Source organism: Silene latifolia, chromosome 2 (genome assembly GCF_048544455.1).
Source record: "Silene latifolia isolate original U9 population chromosome 2, ASM4854445v1, whole genome shotgun sequence".
NCBI lineage: Eukaryota > Viridiplantae > Streptophyta > Magnoliopsida > Caryophyllales > Caryophyllaceae > Silene > Silene latifolia.
Genome location: NC_133527.1, coordinates 124636793 through 124646978, shown reverse-complemented (window position 1 = coordinate 124646978; position 10186 = coordinate 124636793). Strand labels below are relative to the sequence as shown.

General features: G+C 39.8%; 1 non-coding gene across 1 annotated transcript; it reads right to left on the bottom strand.

Moving 5' to 3' along the window:
• Nucleotides 1-9452: 9452 nt before the first annotated feature.
• Nucleotides 9453-9559, bottom strand: LOC141645652 (small nucleolar RNA R71). Its single transcript, XR_012545130.1, has one exon. It is a non-coding gene; the product is annotated as a small nucleolar RNA R71 (small nucleolar RNA).
• Between the last annotated feature and the right edge of the window lie 627 nt (nt 9560-10186).

Below are 10186 nucleotides of genomic sequence, written 5' to 3'. Positions count from 1 at the left end.
ATTCTGTCGAGTGTACAAGAAAAGAATGAGGGGAGCAAAACTAGGAAAATGTTGACCGGAGTTATGTGACATAAAAGTAAGGAATCGTCGAGATGTATGATACTATCAAGAGTAAGTAAGTTAGTGATTATACAGAAATTTCAGGACAACATGTTTAATCATGAGTTTCGAGGAATTAAGGGAGTAAGAAGTTGGTGGAGAATTTGCACGATAATAGATAATTGGTGGAGAGTTAGATGAAAATACGAGTAAGATAGTATTGGGAATGATGTTGATGTAATTTTGTTGGTGAATTTGATGATAGTTATTTGGAATGTTGTAGAAGATAGGAAAGAAATCGTGATGTTTAGAGATGAGTGAAAGAGGTTTGATGTCCAGGACAGTGGTGGTGTTATGGTTTGTGACTAATGGTTAAGAGTGATGGTATATTAGAAAGGTAGCAATTCAAAAGAGGTTGATTTGGTAGGGACCTGATTGTTGTGTATAGTTGTGAGAAGGTATAAGATGTGGTTAGATGAGGCGGATGCTAATAGTTGAATAGTAATGGTATGGTTATACTTGACAAGAAGTGATGGTTGTGCGAATAGGGGAAAATGTTGTGAGGGGCATATGAGTTAGGCTCGGGTGGCAGGTAACCTATGTTGAGTGGTAACTTACGTGATCAGGACTGACCAGTTGGATGTGATTACGGGTCTATGATGTGTATAAATGTTTGTGTGAGGTTTTGATCTCACAAGAAGTGGTATAGTGTGATTATTATAAAGTCATATTGGAATGTTCTGTAATGCATGTTGGGTACGCTAATCTAATTGAATGGTATTAAAAAAGGTAATAATTCGAGTGATCGGCGTGGTTGGTTATGCTTGTATGTATTCATGATACATGTTAACGTGATATGGTAAGGGGATGATATTCATGAGGTTATCTGTTTAATTCATACAATATGTTGCGATGTGATTTAGTAAAGTGGATTTGAATAAGTTTTTCTTGTCTGAGAAGTTATTTTGAGTCAGTGTTTGTGGGAATTGTATGTAGCTGTGATGTCTATCGATGTGGTTGTGGTGCCTCGGGTGGTGATCCGGGCACGGTGTTTAGTATTGTGATGCGGGAATTTTCGCACTGTGGTGTGGCTGTTGATGGCGGTGTTGCGATGCCGTCACTGGTTGTGGTGGAGTAGGTGGGATGATTATGATTCGAGTTTCGAAAGTTCATACCAGTCATACATAGATTGTTGTTTTGTTTGATGTTGCTTCCTATGAGTTTCATTTTGTACAGATAGACAGTTGTTTTGTTTATTGATGTTTCTTACCAGTTAAGTTTTGGTATGAGGGTAGAGTATGATGTGGAAGAGAGTTGTATATGTTTTCGTTTTTGTCATGGTATAGTGACATTCTGTTGATGGGACACAGTTTTCAGAAGTTGTTACAGTACTTTTGATCTTGTTTTAAGATGAGGCTTTAGACATAATCATGGTAAGTGATTGGTGGAACATGAGTTGTACTGATCTGGACGCTGCAGGTGGTTCATAATCAGATTTTGGGATAGTGAGTGTAGGGTGTGGGGAATTAGTGTCATGTTAAGTTTTGTATGAGTTTTGCGGTAATAAAGAAAAGAACTTGAGGATCTAGTGTGAGTGTACGTAACGAGTGTAGATCGTGAGTTATGCTTTTGGGAGATAGGTGCCTTACATAGAGAGGTATGTTGTTTTGCAGTAAGAATGGAGAGTTAGTATGGTGTTTTTGCCACGCGTTTTATGGTATAGATTAGGTGGTGTGCCGTATGAGTTGAGGTATGAAAAATGTTGAAGTAAGAAAGCCTTGGATATGTGCATGGCGAGTGTTTAGGTTATAGGTGATTATCTTTGACATGCGGTGGTGATGAGAAAATGGAAAGATATATCTAGGATTTAGTATTAGTGAGTTACGAGGACGTAACATTTATCTTAAGAGGAGTAGGATGCGATAAAAGAGATTTTGACGGTTGTACATATGGTAGTATATTTGGAAGTAGAGTGTTGGTGTAGCATAAGGTATGGTTTTGTATATGTTGTGGTTGATAGTGTTAAAAGGTCATGGACGTGCTTATAGTAGTTCGATGTTAGGAATGCGAGAATACTTCGATAGTGTTGACAGTTGGATGATGAGGTTATGAGTGTGAGTAAACTTCGAGGACGAAGTTCCTTTTAAGGGTGGTAGAATGTAACATTTCGTTTGATGTTTATGTAGTTGGTTATGTATGGAGTTAGTGTCGGGAGAGTTTATGATGTAGTTGATACGACATCGTGAGCGAGGTGTGGAGGTAGGAATAGTTGGTAGAGTTGGTGTTAAGAGTTCATGGTTTCATATTTTGTAAGTTGGGGTTTTGTTTTGAGTTCTTAGTAGCTTTGTTGCGTCTTGACCGAGTTAGTATGGTTGTTTTTATGTATGGGTTGAACTTCGGGGACGAAGTTCTTTTTAAGGAGGGAAGACTGTAATACTACGGTTTTATGAGTCTCTGGGTACTCTATCGAGTAGGCCTTACTCTGTCGAGTAAGGGTGTTTTGCTTTTTTTTTTTAAAATAGTTTCTGACCTGTAGGGTACTCTATCAAGTAGCCTTTGGTACTCGATAGAGTAGTCGGGTACTCTATCGAGTAGCCTTAGGTACTCGATAGAGTAGCCGACACTCGATCGAGTATGTCAGTTACTCGATCGAGTAGCCGGTTTACGGGTGATGTTTGTCGGGTTTTGTTAATAACACGGATTAATATATATAAATCTTTCCGTCATCTTTACAACACACTTTTACAAACCTAATCACATTGAAAAGAGATTCAAGTTACGTTCTTCGCATTCATCCGTGTTCACGACAAATCCGGAGCTCGAGAGGTCGGATTCCATCGTTCTTTATACCTTTGTAATCCTTGTGTCGAGGGTAAGATCTACATACCAATTTTATAGTATTTCGTTAAGTTTCGTTAAACCCTAATTTTGGGATTGGGGGTTTTTGTTATGTTTCTTGATTGGTAGCAATTGCATGATTATATGTTAGGAGGAGGATTCGTAGGAGAGGAATTTTGATACAGCTGTTGAGACCGTCTGATTGTGTTCTTTATTCCGGTAGGGTTTCCTACTCAGTATTACTTATATGTGGTGTGGTGTTGTGCTGTAATTAGTATAATTGGTTGATTCAGACGATGTTGTGATTGTGATTGTGATTGTGATTGTTTGTCTGTGGTTCTCGAGATGCGTTCTCGGCTGAGTGGAGTCACTTGCGGGAGTGGCTTCACGCCCTAGTTTCGCCCTTCGTGGAACCCGCCACGGAAGGGGATGTGCACATTAATGGGACAGGGTTATCGCTCGGTATGATGAGCGGGGCTTAGGTGGGAACGGCTGCGGTCCCCCATGGCGGTGGTGGTCCGGTGGACGATCGGTGACGGAGATGGAGTGGAGTGCCACGATTGTGTATGATTGCTTGAGCTGTGTTGGTTGTTGTCTTGTTGATATATAACTTGTGTAAATAGTATCGACCCGTTTAAATGTTTTAAAAACTGTGGTGATCCATTCGGGGTGGTGAGCGAGTTATTGAGCGAGGTATGATATGATGCGTACGGGATAGCCGGGATGAGTCATCACGTTGCGATTAGAAGTCTTCATTTGTGTCGACGATGTCTAGTAGCTTGATAGTTTTATCGTAGACGGATTGAGTACTTTGTAATTCCTTTGACAGTTTTGGTTTGAGATATGTAATCACTTAAATTATATTTACTATTTAAATATGTTTCTTTATTGTCTTATGATTATCATTACCTCGGGTAACCGAGATGGTAGTATCCTTATACCTGAGTGGTCATGGTAAGGCACTTGGAGTATGGGGGTGTTACAGCCTTCAACAACAAATTTTCCAAAATAGAGGGAGCTATTGATAGCCTAAACTCTCGGCTTTCCAACATGGAAAATCAGTTCGCCGAAATGGGTAAGAAGCTTGTTGCCCAACCTCTTAAGATAAAAAGTGTCCAGACAAACCCTCAACTTGACAGTCCTAAGGAGAAAGCAACAAATGGACCACCTATTCTTAGTTCTTCTCATCCGGGAATCAAAATCAACAAAGGCAACCTCATGGACCCTTCGCCAAAGAAACCTAACAACCCTCCAAGGTCATTTACAAAGGCTTCCGAAAATAAGGGCACACCTCCTAGGAAATTTACCAACATTGGTATTACATACACCGATGCCTTTCAGAGAGTCATGGAACAATGAATGTTGAAGCCTATCGGTCCTACACCTGACCCAGAGAAAAAATCCAAATTCTGGGATGAGAATGCCTACTGCAAATACCATAGAGGCAAAGGGCATGATACAGAGAAATGTTAGAAATTAAAAAACGTCATTCAAGATATGATCGAAAACGGGAAGTTGTCCCTCTCAACTTTTAACCCACAAGGTAGCTTAGGCGATCCTCATGGATATGCAACTTATCGGGAAACTTTTCTTGACTATTATCCTTTCAGTGTTCCCAATGATGAGGACGAGGTGCTCAAATGGGTGAATGCTCAAAGTTAAATGCCGAAGCCAGTTGCTGGAAGAGTAAACGTTCAAGCATGGACCGATGATTACGAGTCTCGATCTAAGATCGAGTCAGAGTTCAAGTCCGAGTCCTAGGCTTTCTATCCCATATTTGTTCTAGTATCTTTCTTTGTGTCCATTTTCATTTCTAGTGACAACCTGGGGGCTGTCCCATGAGTCACATGTCTTCTCGAGTCTATGTTAAATACATTCATTATCCATTTCAATAAAAATATAATTTTCACTCCACATATTCTATCATATCTCTTCCTTTACCATTTCCTGTGACAACAAGAATTGATTTGAGTCTTTTTTTAAAAAAAATGAGCAACAACCACACGTTCCAAGTCGATGTGAGTGCACGTAGATGATGTTCCATTCCAAGTTGTAGAGGACCTGAAACTCCGTGTTCATTTTTCTTTACCTATTCCATGTCTGGCAATAGAAACCTTGTTATACCCCAGTTTAGGACGAGCCTATCTCAAGAGATTCTAGGATGAATCCATACCGTCTCCCTTGTTAACAATTCATAATGGAAGGCAAGCCCATTTCCCACAATAAACAACCCGTGTTACTAAAGACCAACCCGTTTCACACTAAAGGTGCTAGTCTGACCCAAGTCCATCCAAGACGATACGAGCCATGATCAAAGACAAAAGGCTCAATCAAGAGAAACTTAGGTCAATATCCAAGGCCACAATTATGCCCGTAATCCAAGACAAAAGAGTCCAAAGAAGAAGGCTTAATCAAGCAAGTAAATGTCAATATCCAAAGTCAAAATTATCTTCAAAAACCTGAATAAAAATCTGAGCAATAAGCCGAGATATATTCTAGACCAAGAATCCATGCCTAAATCAAGAACAAGGCTGAAATCAAGCGGCGAAAGAGATCAAATGCCAAGTCAACAACCGATCCGAAAGTAGGAGATGCTGATGGACAGCTAGAACCCTCACTTAGCCTTTCACACATCACACACCCTAAGTCCTTCTCGAAACCGTTACGGGGAGATAGTTAGAAATTTTGAGAATCCTCTAAAGCTTGTCAAATATACCCATCCTTTAGGGCCAAGACGTGGAAACTTGATCCCACATCAATTAACCTACCTTTTTGTGCTCAGGCTACATCAAGCCAAGAGACTCCATTTCCAAGCCACATTATAAGCTATAACCCCCATTAAGCCTTAACTCCACAAAATCAAGCTCCAGAGATTTGTTCATCAAAGCCTCTTATGTCCAAGCTCCACATTCCAAATATTCAATCCAGTTTCACCTTGACCCATACACGGAGTCTTCAAATACTTTGCTACCTAGGACGGGACATACCCATATCATCCTTAGGGTCCACTTTTAGGTGTGCTCACATGACAAGGAAATTTTTACAAAATTAGTTATACCCCTTTGGTCTATGATCAGAGGGAATTATCTCAAACCGATTCTTCGAGTCACCAAAGGAATATTACCCTTGTGACCCCTGCACTTTAAGGCCCTAACAACATAGCTTAGGCACACACTTGAACTACAAGCATGGTTTGATTTCACCTTTTTGGGTGGATACGTAGGTAGTCTTTTCTTACACAAGAAGGATACAACCAAAACACCCAAATAAAATTAACCAAACCTCAGAACTACGATCTGGTTTGATTTCACTTCACGTGAATACGTAGGCAGTCCTAAAGGACACAACCATCTCAACCATCATAATTTTCAACCTTCCAACCTCAATTAACATCCCTTCCACAACCAACACCTCTATACCGGGGGCTCCTTATTGTCGCCCAACCTCTTTTTTCACCGAATTCCAGAATCATCCTCTCATCTTGGGGGCTTCTCTTCCAAGATGCCACCCTTTCTTTATTCCTCTAAAGTCTAGCTAGTACTCGGTCCGGACAATGACAAAGGTCTTAGATCGATTCTCCGATTTATCGTGCCTCAAGAGGGGTCTCTTTTACAGCAAACGGCGGCGAAAGAAGCCCAAGTAGACAGATGATCCATGGCTCATGCCTTGCCTTTATATGCCTTCATCATTCTTGCAATTCTTATACCTTTGGAACCGATACGCATTGTCACCCACACTTGGCTAGGGGTTGCGCATACTTAAACAAAGTCTGTCAAAGTCATCCCTATGTCACGTCAAAGTTAGTGTCGCGTCATGTCCTAGTAGGTCTATGTCATGTCAAGTCCTATGTCTAAAGCCCATTAAATATGCATAACGCATTACAAACGACAAATTACTTTGAACAAGTTTTAAACGACTTTTAAAAAGAAACACTTTTGCAAAACCTATGGGTTTCCTCATTCGAGGTCCATGTGATAATCGCTTACGTGCATATATTAGATTGCATTCTTGTGTGGCTACTAACCATGCAGGTAAGTATCAGAAACAGTACTTTATCAAGACCTCGCTTGCCACATGATGTGACCATAATTAGAGCATATTTAGTCCCCGAATTAGCCTTGTTCCCATGCTTTTTAGTGCATATTTGGGTCATTTATTGTCTTTAGTCCTTTGTTTTGCATATTCTTTGAGGTTTTGTGTCCTTGGTAGGAAAGGAGTGCAAACCTTCCATTTTCATGGCAAAATGAAGCTAAATTGATTGAATTCAATGACCAAGCATCAAAGAGAAGACAAGATTAGAAGGCATTTGTACATACTATAGTAGATGGGCAATGATGAGAAAATATCCTTGCATCCCCGAGGAAATCCTCAAGGATTTTATGAAGAAAAAGGAAGAAAAGAAGAAAGAAATAAGCTGTAAGACAATCCGAGCGGATTGTCCATAAGACGCTCGTCCAAGAGGGGCAATTCGAGCGTCTTCCCCATGTGGACGCCCGTCCAAAACACCCCCAATCCGAGCGTCTTCCCCAGCTGGACGCCCGTCCAGAATCACCAGAATCCGCCCGTCCCGTGCCCTGGACGCCCGGATTCTCTAACAGCCATTTCGTCTTCTACAAGCTTCAAGGAAGGATGCGCATATTTTTCTAAGACCGGAAAAAAGGAGACCGGAGTCTCCCTAGAGACCGGCGATTCCTCAAGGAATTAATCGTCATTTAAGCCCTTAGTAAACCCTAATTTATGTAACTAATCCCCACTATAAATACCCCATTAGTTTAATTAAATTAACATGTTCTTCTTAGCAATCTCTAGTGTAGTTAATATCAATAAAATCTCTCTTTAATCTTGTAATCAACATTTAATCAAGTTTTAATACAAGTTTCATTTCCTTAATCTCTCTCTTGTTCATCCTTTGTTTTGGGTAATTGAAGATTATTTGGGTTATTATTCGGAGATTGACAACCTTCCACTCTATCATCATGTATTTCTATTATTCTTTGCTTTATTATTGGAATCATTAGTAGGTATAATTCTCTTAATCCCTTTTTAATTATTGTTAATCACTTTCATTTATTCATCATGTTTTACTTTGTTGGTATGATTGACAATCTTGCTAGCATGTTCAACATGATAATGAGTGAGTAGTTTCCTTAGCTAGGGTTAATGGGTAATTTGGGGAAACCAACATGGGGGATGATTCATGCTTAATTTAATATGTTTTCATAGTTTATTTGCTTGCTTGTTGTGATTTCAACTTATGCACATGTTATGTTTGATGAAATGTGAGCCTATGAATCCTTGCATTTTTTACCCATCACCTATCTTTTCAATGAGACTTGTAAGACATAAACCAACTTGAGTCTCATTAGACCGTGCATATAGTTGAGTAGGGAAGATAAAGTCGACTTGTAGGTGTTGTACAATCTAATCGATTCGGCTTCGGGACCCAAACTTTCCTAGGATTGTAAGATATAAACCAACTCGATCCATCACAATAATAATTGCTTGCTTATAATTTGAGAATATGTTTGTATGATCAATTCCCATGAATCCTCTATGACCCCATGACACCCTAGTGCCTTTTATCAATTTTTTACATCCCTTTTTAATCATCTTGCTTGTTTAGTTTCATTGTTATTTAGTTTAGTGATCTTCTACTTCAAACCCCAAATCGTGACACCCTTAGACACCGCTAGTTGCAATTGAAAATCTCATCTCAATTCCCGTCCCTTGGGATCCGACCTTTACTTGCCTCTTTACTAATTGTAGAGTTGTTTGTGAAGTTATAAATTATATTTTGGTCTAGGTGCTCCTAACGACAAGTACCGAAAACTAAACCCTTCAAAGGGGACACGACCAAAAATGGCGCCGTTGCCGGGGACGGTGTTAACTTGATTTAGATTTTCTTATATTGTTATTAGTTGTGTCTTTCTTTGCCTTGGGGAAGTAAAACTCCTCAAGGTTTGTTCTAATTGTTTTCGAATTGTTTGATATTTTGCATGTCTAGTTGATCACAAGGTAACTTGTTACCCTTTGATCACGAAATTGAAAGGACTTTGACAACCAATAGAAGACTTGCTAGGAGAACTTTGAGAGGTATTGGTGAGGTTGTAGATATTCAACCAAACACTATTGAGTTCATCAACCCTTTTGCAAGAGAAGGTGAGGAGAACCCAACACAAAATCCAACACAAAATCAACCCACAATGCCTAAATTTTCATCACATTCTGTACCAACCGAGGAGAACCTACCCAATGGTACTCCCACACCACAACACTTAACCGGAAATTTCATTGTCAAATCCGCATTTATCCAATTAGTCGAAAGAAGCCAATTTGGGGGGATGCCTAGTGAAGACCCTCACTCTCACATGAAGACTTTTTGTGACTATTGTGATGCGATATCTCAAACCGGTGTAACTCAAGACCAAATTCGATGGGTCTTATTTCCTTTTTCTCTAATTGGCACCGCAAAACAATGGTTGAAAGGCCTTGATAAGGCTACTCTCGAAATTGATTCTTGGAAGAAATTGGCTCTAGCTTTCTACAAAAAGTTCTATCCACCGGAAAAGACTAACATGCTAAGAGCTCAAATTACGGGCTTTAAGCAAAGAGATGAAGAATCTTTGTATGAAGCTTGGGAGTGATTCAAGGGAATTTGTCGCTCATGTCCTCATCATGGACTTAGCGAGTGGTTCTTGGTACAACAATTTTGGAACGGTCTTTATAAAGACTCAAGAAACATTCTCAACATGGGATCAAATGGAATGTTCACCGAAGTTGACGACAATCAAACTTGGAACAAAATTGAGGAAATGGCGGTCCATAATTCACAATATAATAGACCTCGCAAGGCTACTAGAGGAGGAAAGCATGAAGTGGACTCTATTACTCAATTGGGTGCTCAACTTAGTGCTCACATTGATACCATCAATTTGAAGTTTGAAAAAGCTATGGCTAGGCTTGAAAAAGCCTCAAAATCACCAAAGCATCATGTTAATGCCATGACGGCATCTTTATCAATCCCAAGTGGGATATGTGAGAACTGTGGAACTTTGGGACATGACCAAAGTGAATGTAGGGGAACAAATGAACAAGTGAATGCTTTTCAAGCATACAAGAGTGGTACCCCTTATTCAAACTATTACAATGAAAACACCAAATTCCACCCAAATCTCTCATACAAAAGCCAAAATATTCAAAACCCTCAACCAACATACACCCCACCTCCCATAAGAAACCAAAATCAAATACCCTTTTACAACCAAAACCAAGGTTACCAAAATCAAACTCCATACAATCAACAAAATGA